The following is a 15650-nucleotide window of genomic DNA, read 5'->3' as shown; positions in this document are numbered from 1 at the left end:
AAACTGAGAAGAGGTCGTTATAAAAGATCAATAGTTTTGATAGGCAGGATCTTTTGTTACGGAAGCCATGTTGTGAATCCCCAATTAATGAGTGGTTTTCAAGCTAACTCACAATTTTTTCTCTAATTATGCTCTCGAGTAGCTTACGTACAACTGAAGTTAGACTAATGGGCCTGTAATTACCTGGGTTTTTTTTTGTCTCCTTTCTTAAAAATAGGTGTCACGTTAGCCTTTTTCCAATCCGAAGGGACGATGCCTTGTCGCAAGGACATATTGAATACGGTTGTGAGGGAAGAGAGTATTTCGCTCTTTGTTTCTTTAAGCAGTATAGGATATACTTTGTCAGGTCCAAGACTTTTATTTGTTTTAAGTGAATGGAGAGCTTTAAGGACTTCATCGGTTGTTATTTCAAAATTAGGCAGTGCATGCTCGAGATTTGCATTAGTACTGGTGTTGGTGGTAGTGGTAGGAAGACTGTTAGTATTAAACACCGAGGAAAAGTAATTGTTTAAGAGGTTTGCAATGTGTTGGCTGTCAGTCACTAGTGCACCGTCACTGTTTGTTAAAGGTCCAATTCCACTTCTGATCGCCTTGTTAAAGGTCCAATTCCACTTCTGATCGTCTTTCTGTTGTTTATGTAACTGAAGAAGGATTTCGAATTATTCTTACAATTGGCTGCAATATTTTCTTCATATCTACGCTTTACCTGACATACTAATCTTTTTATTCGTCGCATGGCATCATGATAAAGTCTAATGTTTTCGGGCGTGCTTTGTTCTTTCTTTAACTTGTAAAACAGTTTTCTCTCCTTGACTGAGTGTTTAATTTCGCTATTAAACCATGGTGGGCTTTTATTAGTATTACTTCGCTTCTCACATAAAGGGACGAATGTGTTCTGTTGAGTGAGTAAATGATTTTTAAAGCTTAGCCAGGCATCCTCTACAGTAGAGTTTCCTTAGGAAGAAGAATAGTTACAATGTGATGACAAGTCTGTTGAGCTTTAGAAGCATCGTCTGGGTCAGCACCACTGCGCAAACATCAACGCAATAAGGGAGACTGAACAAAAATAACGAGTAAAGATACTCCGTTTTTCATGTCACAGTATTATAAAAGAAAATCCTGTCACAAAGTTGTGAAATCACCGTTGTAACAAATCTCACTGAAATATATAATAATCCAGCATTAATAGTTGATTAATGTAATTCCAGCATTAATAAACATCAATTAAAAAGAAAAATGGTCAAGCCACTAAATTTCCACATATCCCCTGATCGTAACGAACGTGGATGACTGACATCTCTGACGTCAAAAAATAATTCCAGTAACGGGTAGGAGTGGTATGTCAAGAAAAGGGTAAGGCTTGTCTGGTTACTTCCAAAGCTTACATATATTCATATGCTGGTTAAAAGAAAAGTTAGGGAGAAATCTCAGAAAGTAGTATTAAAAGAAAAAAATAGCATCTGCTCTAGCTTAGTTAAGTCTGCCTGCAGAAAAAAAGTACTGGTTTCAAGCAGAAGTAAATGAGGTTCAAGGTTAAAGTACCTATCCCTATGTTATTCTATACCCTCTGTTATTACGGTTCCAAACAAACAAGAAGACTGCCTTCTATCAAATCAGCAATACAAAGCAAAGAGAGAGTTAGAGTGAAAATATTACTCAAGCGTGAAAAAGATGCAGGTAAAAACTCAGGAACCAAACATAAATTAGTAATTGCGAGGACGCAGTTTACAGTTGTGTGATGGAAAGATAGACATAGTGGCGTCAAGCTGAGGCAAAAAGCCGGTTCTGGCGGGTTCAACTAAAGTCGAATCAGGAACCTCAGGCTGGGTGCAAGTCTTTTTGAGACGATCACTATGCACAATTTCATCTGTATTAAAAAGTGAGATCGTAAAGCTCAAATTTATGTCCACCTAGTTATCTAACTATCCAAACGGATGATAGGAATATTTTTGCCTAAACTCACAGGTAAATGAACAACACCAAGGATTTTGAGATTATCGATGGTGACACAAAAGGTTTAGGTCAGAGGGTCAAAGGCTCCACCGTTCACATGCGAAGTACGTGTTGACGGCAAAAGAAGCTTTCAAAGGACCCAATTTTACTTTAAGTGCCATAATATTTGGCTGAGTGCACGCTGCCACGATACATTCAAACAAGGTACTACCGTTAGGCCAAATCGCAGTTTTATTTTCTTTTGATTCCTGGGTTTCTACCCCGGGTCGGTTTTGGGAGCGCGCTCGGCTTTTCCCAAACGCGAAACCTTTTCGTGTTTACCTTCTTTCTCTTCAATTTTGGTCTAGAGTTTAAGCACGAAATCTTGTAGTTCGTCATTGGGGCTGTAGTCAAGGGACACTGAAGTCTTTCGACACGGGACTTTCAGGACAGTCATGTACGCGAGGATCTCTAGGAATTTACCAGTGTTGGCTACAGACATGTTCTATCCATCTGTCCGGTTTCCTCGTTTCAAACACGATTTCAAATCAGTAGACAGCCGATTGGCGTCCACTGGCCTCTTAAAAAGGGCACTCGTTAGCACAGTGTCCATAACATAATTTACACCCTTTACGAAGCTGTGTTCCCCATCTTCCCAAAATGTTTCAAGAAAAAGTGACCGAAACGCGTCATAATCCTTCTTTTCTTGTAGTTATGTGAACGCGCTCGTGTTCATGAGGGCTGCTGCTCCCGATGCAGGTTTGACCCTCGAGCTTATAAGAGATATTTTATCTCCTGGATCTAATACGAATGAAATGTTCATGACAACCTCACATTGGAACAAGAAGTCCCTGGCCGAATAATCTACCTCATTACCTACGAAAGCACTAACTGTTGTTGATGTCAGCGGGAGGTTGGTGGCAGAAGTAGCCATTTTGGGGTAAGTAGTCATGCAAATACCTTCCGGTTGCTCATGCACCTCAGAAGGAAGAGGAGAAGGCACCCTTTGATTACTGCTACCATTCCTTAGATGACAGTAACCATCCATTCCATCTAACAACTTCCGATTCTCCTCGGTGATAGCTTGTAACTTAGGGTCAGGATGCTCTGCCATTTTTTTATAGTATCTATGAGGAATAATATGGTAAAAGGAGGGAAAGAAAAAAAAACGCGACTAAAATAAATTAAATATAATGATAATTTACCGCTAAGGGTGTACTCACTCTCCCCGATGCTTCTAAAATGCATAAAAAGAGGAAAAAGAATAATGAATGAGTCTTAGCAAGTAAAAAAAAATATTTGGAATTTCACCTTTTCTCCACTGTGCAAAAAGAAAAATACACAAAAGAAAGGAGAAAACAAAATGAATGAATATGCCTAATGCGTAACAATGTTACAGTTCAGGAGAAATATTAAACATCCATACACCGGAAAATAGATACGGATACGGATACGGCTCCATACGCCTAAACACGTAAAAATAAAAGATGAAGTGAAGTTGGAGGAGATGTTTTTGGCTAAATGCCAGAAGTCCCGGGAAGAATTAAAACAAGCAAGGTTTTGGCATTTTCTATTAATGAAGGAGTTTTTGGTAAGTCGGAGAACAGATTTTGCTCGATTCCGGGCAGCAATGTAAAGATCATGGTTAGCGGGAGTTCGAAGGCTCTGGTACTTTTTGTGAGCTGCCTCTCTATCTTTGACAGCACGAGAACAAGCCTGATTAAACCAAGGCTTTTTAGCATGAGGAATAGAGAAAGTAAGTGGAAGGAATGCCTCCATTCCAGAGACAATCACCTCTGTGATGCGCTGGGCACACACAGAGTGGTCTCGCTCCTGGAAGCAATAATCATTCCACGCGAAATCGGAAAAGTATATCCTCAGGTCGTCCCACCGAGCTAAAGCAAAATGTCAGAAGCATCGCCTCTTCGGTGGGTCAGAGGGTGTACAGGAGCGATAGGAGAGGATACAGAAATAAGGTTGTGATCGGAGGAGCCCAACGGAGGGAACAGTTGACAGAGTAAGCAGAAGTATTAGACGTAAGAAAGATATCTAGTATGTTGAGCCGGTCTTCAAGACGGTCGGGAATACGTGTAGGGTGCTGTACCAACTGCTCTAGGTCATTGAGGAGAGCAAGGTTGTAGGCTTATTCACCAGGATGGTCAGTGAAAGAGGATCAAAGCCAAAGCTGGTGGTGAACATTGAAATCTCCCAAGATCGAGATTTCAGCGAAATGAGAGTGGGTCAAGATGTGCTCCACTTTAGAGTTCAAGTAATCAAAGAATTTTACATAGATAGTAGAGTTAGGTGAGAGATAAACAGCACAGATGTATTCAGTAATAGAATGACAGTGAAGTCTTAGCCAGATGGTGGAAACTTCTGAAGAGTCAAGGTCGTGGGCACGAGAGCAAGTGATGTCGTTGCGCACGTAGGCGCAACATCCAGCTGTGTTTCGGTGAGGAAGAGAAGGTGAGGTTTAGAGGAGCAGAGATGGTGTTCCACAGAATGAAAATTAGAACGAAGACCGCGAATGTTGCAGAAATTGATAAGAAAGAGGTTCGAGGAGTTATCAAGACAACTCTCAAGTCGGCAACCAGAAGACGAGTCCTACCTGGGGGAATTTGTGCCCCCCTCCCCCCAAGGCGGGGACTATGTGTATATATGTGTATATATACAGTGTCCCACGAGTTATGGTATAAACTAAAGATGTAATAATTCAAATCATTCTAAGACAGAAATACTCTAAACACGTATGTTCTTTTTTGCTTTATTTTGCTATAAACTGATGTTGTTTAAATGTGTTGCGAGAGAGTTGCGGGAACCGCTCTGCCGTAGTGATGTATAGTAAAACCAGATTGGCGATACCGTTTTGGCGTTTGTCTCCCGCGGGTTCTTTCCTCCCCGCCGCTTTGCCACACAGTTACAACACCTGTCTCTTCATCATATGATACATATAGCTAGCATATGAAAGGAAGAGATAGGTGTTGGGACTGTGGGGCAGAGTGGCGGGGAGGAAAGGACCCGCGGGAGCCAACGCAAAATCGGTCTAGTCTAGACAATCTAGTTTCACTATAGCAGGGCTATGTCTTGCACCCTTGAGTGAGGAACGTTTATTTGTACACCATACCACTTCAAAGCTTCTGAAAGGCTAATACTCAAATGATTGAATTATTTTTGAGCTTATTTGAAAATAATACATACATGTAGGGAGGCTGGCCAGCAGGAAGCAGATCAGCTGATCGGCACTCTCCTGCCCGAAGTGAGTTGCCTTGTTATCTTAAATGTAGTTGACTATGATAGTATTGCGAGAGCGTGGAAGAGGGCATTGGAGAGAAGAGGGCTGTAATTCATCTAAAATATTGGTACAAGGGGTGTAATTACCGAAACCGTATCAATGTAATGTCAGCTAAATGTGTTTCGTGGAGACTAGAGAATTGTGAAGACTGCAACTCATCAACTTCGGTACTCAGCAACACTCGGCCAGCTTGCGTCCTCCGCCCTCCTGGGACAGGCAGGGGTGGCGGGGCCATTCGTCGCCTGGCTGTGGGGAGGGACGAGCGTTTTTTTTTTTTTTTTTTTTTTTTTTTTTACGTTGTTGCCTATTGCGCCGGTAGGCATCTTCCCGGTGGGGCCTGATGGTCGGCCCAAGGCTTCTTCCAGGTGGGGCCTGATGGTCGGCCCAAGGCTTCTTCCAGGTGGGGCCTGATGGTCGGCCCAGCCCGTTCTGGAGCAGGCGAGTGTTTATAGTGGCGCCATCTTGCATTGGCTCATGCTGCCCCCCGGAACTCGTACTTGATTCGCTTGGACGGCTTCCTCTAGAGTCCGGGTTGATGGGTGGTCTTCAGGACAGCATGTGGGTAGTTTTAAGCCACTCGGCGGTGACCGAAAAATCCGAGTGGTAGCGTGAGGATTCGAACCCGCGTCGTCCATCACGCGGCGAATGTGGATCCAGTACGCTATCACTTCGGCCACCACCCACCAAAATTCCACTCAAAGGTCCGAGTTGGCTCGCGTAGAGTTGTGACCACCCACGACAGGCAGTGTCGTAGGTAGACGAAAGGGTGTCTCAAAAAAGTGATAAGTAAAGAGACACCCTTTGAAGAATGTGGGCTGTGCGGGGCGGTGCGGGGAGGGACGCGCGCCTGGGTGTGGCTGTGTGCTGACTCGCTTACGGGTCAGGAAAGGTCGCGCATTTGGTCAACGTTTTGCTAGCTGCACAGATACCGTTCACTGCTCACACGCACATGTCACTGTTATATTATGTTAGAGAGAGATATAACACTTCGGAGTGGTTCGTTACCACACAAGCCACCATTTATGTTAGAGTTTTAGTATACGTTTAAGTGGTGCGTGTTACGTTTGTTATTTGGCGTTTAGGCTCTCATTGTTACCTACCTTGTCAGGGCCGGAGTCACCGTTGCCTGCTTCACAAATTGATTGAAGTTGGTGAGATAACAAAATAGCCTTTACTTAAAGTGATGTAGATATGGCCGAGCGGACTCCCTTAATTCACTTCAGAGTTCTCTCTCTCTCTCTCTCTCTCTCTCTCTCTCTCTCTCTCTCTCTCTCTCTCTCTCTCTCTCTCTCTCTCTCTATATATATATATATATATATATATATATATATATATAGGTTGCAGTTAATATTTATGTCATTATTGTTTAGTATGGCATTCCAGTTTACTTCAGAGAACTGAGATGAAAAATTTCTAGGATTATGGTGTGAATTTAACATAAAGGAAATTTGGTGCTTAGCAGTGTGTCTATTATTGGAATGTTTAGAAATACAGGGAGATGGTCGCTTAGGGGAAAGTGGAGTATGCCAGATGAAGTGGGTACAGTAAAGTTTGTCCAGAAGTGGTCTAAGAGGGATGGAGCATCTGTAATAATGTTATCAGGAAATCTTGTTGGTTTAGATATATGTGGGAAATAGATGAATGACTGCATAGTTACAAGGAAGTTAATGGTGGGTAAATGTTGCTCATGTTCTAGGAGGTTAATGTTGAAGTCACCAGTGATCACTGTTCGGCTATTAATAAAAGTGTTCTGTGATAGAAGGATGTCCATGATGGCTTTGAATTCATTAACGTTAGTATGTTTACTATGAGGATGATATAGAGACGATATGATATATGGAGTCTTATCAATACTGATTTTAACAGTGCACATTTCAATGTTTACATCACATCTTTGGTTGTCCTTGAGCAATGCACTGGGAATGTTGTTGTTGACATATATTGACACACCACCACCTATGGATCCTTCTGGTCTATATGTATGAAAAGAGTTGAAGCCTTCTATATTAAATAAATAAATATTACTGGGTTTAATCCAAGTTTCTGTAATACATAATGTATCTGGAAGTTTGTGCAATGTTTTCAGTAAGGAAATCAGATGGTCATAGTTTTTGTTTAAAGACCGGGCATTAACAGTGAGAATATTGAGGTAATCTTTGCAATTTAGGGGGATTGCTGATTTATAAGAAGCAAGATCATGGTATTTGCATATGTTGTCATAGTTTAAGCTGCTGTACATGGAATTCAGTATCATGCGACCGACATCATCATCATTATGCTTTTCATCTATACTGAAAAGTGTGTCAAAGAGATTTTGACTGTCTGTAGGATTCATAATAAGGATAGAATAGAAAACAAATAATATGAAAGAGAGAAAAAAGAAACAAAGAAAAGTATTAAACAAATGGGGAACGCTAGAAGAATTGATAAGAGAATGTAAGAATAGATATCTAAGTAGAAGATAGGGGAGAGAGAAAGAAGTGTATTGGTTATTTGTATAGTCTGGTGCTGAAGGAAATGATTATGAGAAAAAAAGAAAAACAAAAAAGAAATGAGGGCAGATTAGCCGCTCCAGATATGAAAGTACTGTGCATAAAATTAGTACAAAGTCATATGTCATAAGAGCATAAGCGCTGATGTGTTTGGAGTAAATTGTGTCAAGTCAGGCAAAAAAGTGTATAGCAACATTGTGAAAAAAACCCCACAAAGAGAACAATAATACATACATATAAGATTAAATAATTTACCAATATGAGACAAAACAGAAAAAAAAATATATAAACTATTGTAAAGTCACAACATGGCTCAAGTGTAAGTCATGTGTCTATAGTTAATGTTGACATAGTCAGGCAGAATAATATAGAAATAAAACACAATATGCATCGACATAAGTATAGATGATTATGAAAGGAGCCATAGATATAGTGGGTAAAAAAATAATTCAAAATAACTAGGAAAGTTATTGGGTGTGAAACTGATATTTGATAGGACATGTTAAACCTCAGTCATGTAGCGAATCTTTAAAAAATAGGATGCTTATTTACAAAATCTTGAAGTGATTGATCTGTTGTCAAGGTATACTTTGTTGGAGAGCTTTTAAGTTTAACAATTATCCTGCCATCAGAGGTATAACATTGCTGGAAGAGGTTTTTGTGTTCTGATCTGATTTTGCGAATCGTGTTGAATATTGCTCTTCGTTTGGGTGTTAGGCTTTCATTAATATGAAGGTGTGGTCTGATGGTGATGCAGGCCTGAAAAAGTTCAGATTTTTTGAGGCGGTTTTGTAGCTTGACAATTACAAGCCTCTTTCTTCCTTGTGATTTAGGTCCTAGACGGTGGGCCACATTTATGTCAGCGTGGGTCATGTTGACATGGAGTTGTTGTTTTATTGTGTTAACTATTATGTCTGATGGGTTTTCATTGACTGATTCATCGGGCAAGGAAGGACCACTGATTATCACTAAGTCTCTTCTCTCATATTGGTCAACATCATCAATCATTGCTTCTAACTGTGTCATTTCGGTTTCCATAGTGTTAACTTTGTTCCTTAACTGCTCTATTTCCTTGTCTTTTTCAGTATTTAACAAGTCAATTTTAGCAAGGTATGAGTCCAATTTGTTTTGTATCACTTTGATGATGATGTTAACCACTGGAAGCATTTCACCTGAGATGCTGGTGTCGGGAAGCTCCTTGGAGATAATGTCAGCTAGGTTAGGTACTGTAGTGGTGGTGATACCGCCCACCCCGCCTGCCAAATCGCTTGTGTTGGTGCTGATAGTGGTGATGGTGGCGCCCACCCCACAAATGCTGGAGGCTCCACCCATTGTTTCCTCCGCCTTATTCATGCTCCGCAATTGTCCATTAGACATCTTGGCTGGAATAATGTAGTACGGCAACATAAATTGTGGGGAAATATATCTTGGAGGAGGGTGAAGCGGTTTGTTTACGTTTGTTTACGTTTTCTTAACGGGGCTGATGGAGAGCTGACGGTGGGTATGTCTGTTGGAAGTAATTTAAAACATGTCTTGTACAGTACTATCCCTTGTTTGTTGAGACTTCACCTGGAGCAGCCAGCGTGTGTACTGGCTGCTGATTTAGGGTTGATAAAACGTGGCTGAGCAGCCAGCACATATATATCTAGATATATATATATATATATATATAGATATATATATATATATATATATATATATATATATATATATATATATATATATATATATATATATATATATATATATATATATATATATATATATATATATATATATATATATATATATATATATATATATATATATATATATATATATATATATATATATATATATATATATATATATATATACGTATATATATATATACGTATATATATACGTATATATATACGCATTTCACTTGATGCACTCTGTTTCATTCTGTGAACATCATCTCTCCTCTAAACCTCACCTTCTCTTCTTGAAACACAGGTTTCTGAGCCTACTGACAGCAATCTCTACTGTTCCCTCCTACTATAACTATCCTAAATTTAAATCCAAATATGTATGTTGCTCCTACGTGCGCAACGACATCACTGCTCTCGTGCCCACGACCTTGACTCTTCTGAATTTTCCACCATCTGGTTAAGACTTCACTGTCATTCTATTACTAAATACATCTGTGCTGTTTATCTCTCACCTAACTCTACCAACTATGTAAAATTCTTTGAATATTTGAATTCTAAAGTGGAGCACATCTGACCCACTCTCCTTCGCTGAAATCTCCATCCTAGGAGATTTCAATGTTCCTACCAGCTTTGGCTTTCATCCTCTTTCACTGACCATCCTGGTGAACAAGCCTACAACTTTGCTATCCTCAACGACCTAGAGCAGTTGGTCCAGCACCCTACACGTATTCCTGACCGTCTTGGAGATCGGCCCAACATTCTAGACCTCTTCCTTACCTCAAACCCTTCTGCTTATTCTGTCAAACTGTTCTCTCCGTTGGGCTCCTCCGATCACAATCTTATTTCTGCATCCTGTCCTATCGCTCCTGTACACCCTCTGGACCCACCGAAGGCGATGCTTCTGGCATTTGCTTCAGCTCGGTGGGACGACCTGAGGATGTATTTTCCATTCCCGTGGAATGATTATTGCTTCCAGGATAGAGACCCTCTGTGTGTGCTCAGCGCATCACAGAGGTGATTGTCTCTGGAATGGAGGCATACATTCCTCGTTCTTTCTCTACTCCTCACGCTAAAAAGCCTTGGTTTAATCACGCTTGTTCTCGTGCTGTCAATGATAGAGGTAGCTCACAAAGATACCAGAGCCTTCAAACTAATGCTAATTATGAACTTTACATTTCTGCCCGAAATCGTGCCAAATATATTCTCCGACTAACAAAATTCTTTCATTAATAGAAAATGTCAAAACCTTGCTTTCTCTAACTCTTCCCGTGACTTCTGGCATCTAGCCAAAAGCATCTCCTCCAACTTCACTTCTTCATCTTTCCTCCACTCATCAGTCCTGACAGCAACACTGCCGTCTCATCTATCTCTAAGGCTGAACTCTTCTCTCAAACTTTTCTAAAACTCCACTCTGGACGATTCTGGGCATATTCCTCCTACTCATCCCCCCTCTGACTCCTTTATGCCTGTTATAAAGATTCTTCAAAATGATTTTCTATGCCTCTCTGGCCTCAATCCTCAGAAGGCTTATGGACCTGATGGAGTGCCTCCTATTGTCCTTAAAGCACTGTGCCTCCGTGCTGTCACCCTGCCTGGTCAAACTCTTTCGCCTCTGCCTGTCAACATCTACCTTTCCTTCTTGCTGGAAGTATGCCTTCATACAGCCTGTACCTAAGAAGGGTGACCGCTCAATCCCTCAAACTACCGTCCCTGTTGCTTTACTTTCTTGTCTATCTAAAGCTTTTGAATCAATCCTTAACCGGAAGATTCAAAAGCACCTTTCACTTCTGACCTTCTATCTGATCGCCAGTATGGGTTCCGCAAGGGCGTTCTACTGGTGATCTCTAACCTTCTTAACAGACTCTTGGTCATCCTCTCTTAGCCGTTTCGGTGAAACTTTTGATATTGCGCTGGACATATCAAAAGCTTTTGATAGGGTCTGGCACAAATTTTTGCTTTCTAAACTACCCTCCTACGGTTTCTATCCTTCTCTCTGTACCTTTATCTCCAGTTTCCTTTCTGACCGTTCTATTTCTGCCGTGGTAGACGGTCACTGTTCTTCCCCTAAATCTATTAACAGTGGTGTCCCACAGGGTTATGTCCTATCTCCCACTCTTTTTCTGTTGTTCATTGATGATCTTCTTTCCAAAACGAACTGTCCTATCCATTCCTACGCCGATGATTCCACTCTGCATTATTCAACTTCTTTTAATAGAAGACCCACCCTTCAGGAACTTAACGACTCAAGGCTGGAGGCTGCAGAACGCTTAGCCTCAGACCTTACTATTATTTCCGATTGGGGCAAGAAGAACCTGGTGTCCTTCAACGCCTCAAAAGCACAGTTTCTCCACCTATCCACTCGACACAATCTTCCAAACAACTATCCCTGTTCTTTGACAACACCCAGCTATCACCTTCCTCAACACTAAACATCCTCGGTCTATCCTTAACTCAAAATCTCAACTGAAACTTCTTATCTCATCTCTTACTAAATCAGCTTCCTCGAGGCTGGGCGTTCTGTACCGTCTCCGCCAGTTCTTCTCCCCTGCACAGTTGCTGTCCATATACAGGGCCTTGTCCGCCCTCGTATGGAGTATGCATCTCATGTGGGGGGCTCCTCACACAGCTCTTCTGGACAGAGTGGAGGCAAAGGCTCTTCGTCTCATCAGCTCTCCTCATACTGATAGTCTTCTACCTCTTAAATTCCCGCCGCCAATGTTGCCTCTCTTTCTATCTTCTATCGATATATCCACGCTGACTGCTCTTCTGAACTTGCTAACTGCATGCCTCCCCCCCTCCCGCGGCCCCTCTGCACTCGACTTTCTACTCATGCTCACCCCTATACTGTCCAAATCCCTCATGCAGAGTTAACCAGCATCTTCACTCTTGCATCCCTCACGCTGGTAAACTCTGGAACAATCTTCCTTCTGTATTTCCTCCTGCCTACGACTTGAACTCTTTCAAGAGGAGGGTATCAGGACACCTCTCCTCGAAACTGACCTATCTTTCAGCCACCTCTTTGGATTCTTTTTAGGAGCAGCAGTAGCAGGCTTTTTATTAATGTTTACTTTTGCCCTTGAGCTGTCTCCTTTGCTGTAAAAAAAAAAAATATATATATATATATATATATATATATATATATATATATATATATATATATATATATATATATATATATATATATGTGTATGTGTATTTTGCATCTTTATTTTCCTTTAAATTTACATTATTTTATTTATATTCTGTTCATTTATTTTGATAATGATTTTAAATTATTTTATGTGTATTTTGTATATATTTTTTATACATTTTCCATTGTTTATTGTGTATTTTGTATATATATTTTATACAAATTTACGTTATTTTATGTGTATTTGTTTATATAATTTTGTATATCTATTTTTTACAAATTTAAACTATTTTCTGGGTATTTTTTATATATTTTATATAAATTTTTTTTAGTTATGGTATGTGTATTTTGTAAATTTATTTCTTCAAATATATTCTTATTTTTGGTATTTTGATGATTTATTTTGATACAATTTACATTATTTTTATATGTACATATATTTTATACAAATTTAAACTATTTTATGTGTATTTGTATTTTTATACAAATTTACGTATTTTTATGTGTATTTTGTATATATTTTTTGAATTTATATATGTTTTATTTTGTATATTTATTTCACTCAATTTAAATTATTTTTATGTATGTATATTTATATTTGTATATATATTTACATTATTTTATTTTAATGTATTTTCTATATATATTTTCATCCAAAATTACATTATTTTATTATATGTATTTTGTTAATTTAATTGATACGAGTTTAGATTATTTATAGGTATTTTGTACATATTTATTTATACATATTTACACATTATTTATTGGTATTTTTTTTATTTTATTTTGATATATTTTTTATTTTGTTTATATATTTTCATACAATTTACATATATATATATATATATATATATTATATATATATATATATATATAATATATATATATATATATATATATAATATATATATATATATATATATATATAATATATATATATATATTATATATATAATAAATTTACTTATATATATTTTGTATATATTTTCATACAAATTTAATTATGTGTATTTTTTATATATTATACAAATTTATGCATATTTTATGTATTTTGTATATATATATTTATACAAATACACATTATTTTATTTATTTTGTTTATTTATTTGACGAATTTATATTATTTATGTGTATTTTATATACATATTTTATATATTTACATTATTTTATGTATTTATATATATATTTTATAAAATTATATATTTTAAGTGTATTTTGTATATATATATTTTATACAAATTTACATTTATTTTATATAAAAATATATACAAAATTACATATAATAATGTATATATATAATAATCACAGAATATTAATAAAATAATGTGTATTTGTATGAAAATAAAGATGCAAAATACACATATAATATATTTTATAAAATAAATGTATAAAATACACATAAAATAATTAAATTTGTATTATGAAAATATACAAAATACATAAATAATGCAAATTTGTATAAAAATATACATACAAAAAACACATATTAAATATGTAAATTTACATAAAATAATAAATTTGTATATATATACAAAATACACAAAATATGTTTAAATTTGTATAAAATATATACAAAATACATAAATTTAAAATTTGTATTAAATATATACAAAATAAATTATACAATAATGTAAATTTGAATGAAAATATATATGAAATACACTTAAAATAACTTAAAATTTTATAAAAAATATAAACAAAATACAAATTAAATAATTTAAATATATAAAAAATAAATACAAATACAATAGAATAATGTAAATGTATCTAAATAAATATACAGAATATTAATAAAAATAATGTATTTTGTATGAAAATTAAGATGTACAAATACAATAAAATAACATTTTTATAAAAATATATACAAAATACACATATAAATATTTAAATTTGTATTAGAATAAATATACAAAATGCATAAAATAGGTAAATTATTTTGAAATAGATATACAAAATACAAATATAATGTAAATGTATCAAAATAAATAAACAAAATACTAATAAGAATAATGTATTTGTATAAATATATATACAAAATACACATAAAATAACGTAAATTGTATATAAATATATACAAAAAATACAATATTAATTAAATTTGTTGAAAATAGATATACAAATACACATAAAATAATTATTTGAATTGTATATACAAATATACAAAATACACATAGAAATAATTTAAAATTGTATCAATATAAATATTTTGTTATTTAATAAATAACGTAAAATTTTATGAAAATAAAATTACAAATATATATAAAATAACTAGAATAATGTAAAATCGTATCAAAATAAATAAACAGAATATCAATAAATAATGTATTTGTGTATAAAATAAAAGATGCAAATACATATATATAATGCATATTTGTATAAAAATATATATACAAAAATACATAAAATAATTAAATTTGTATTAAAATATATATACAAAATGCACATACAATAAATAAATTTGTATTGAAATAGATATACAAATACACATAAATAATGTAAATTTGTATCAAAATATATATAAATACATAAAAATAACGTAGATTTCTATAAATATACATACAAATACATATAAAATGATGTAAATAAGTTTAAAATATATATAAAAAATACACATAAAATAATGTAAATTTGTATCAAAATAAATGAACAAAAATTTATATATATATATATATATATATATATATATATATATATATATATATATATATATATATATATATATATATATATATATATATTTATATATATACAATATATATTTACATATATATATATATATATATATATATTTATGTATATAATATATATACAAAATACACATAATATTATATTTTGTAAATATATATATATATATAAAATATTATATGTATATTTATATATATTTATACAAAATACATTATTTTATGTATTTTTATATAATATACAAAATACACATAAAATAATGTAAATTTTATTGAAATATATGTAAAATACATAAATAATGTAAATTTGTATAAAATATTTATACAAATACACATAAAATAACGTAAATTTGTATAATATATATACAAAATACACATTAAATAATGTATATAATACATGTATATAAATATATATACAAATATACATACATATAAAAATTTAAATTTGTA

The sequence above is a fragment of the Eriocheir sinensis genome, chromosome 66, assembly GCF_024679095.1.
Source record: "Eriocheir sinensis breed Jianghai 21 chromosome 66, ASM2467909v1, whole genome shotgun sequence".
Taxonomy (NCBI): domain Eukaryota; kingdom Metazoa; phylum Arthropoda; class Malacostraca; order Decapoda; family Varunidae; genus Eriocheir; species Eriocheir sinensis.
The sequence above is the reverse complement of the archived record's forward strand: the minus strand, read 5'-3'. Positions refer to the sequence as shown.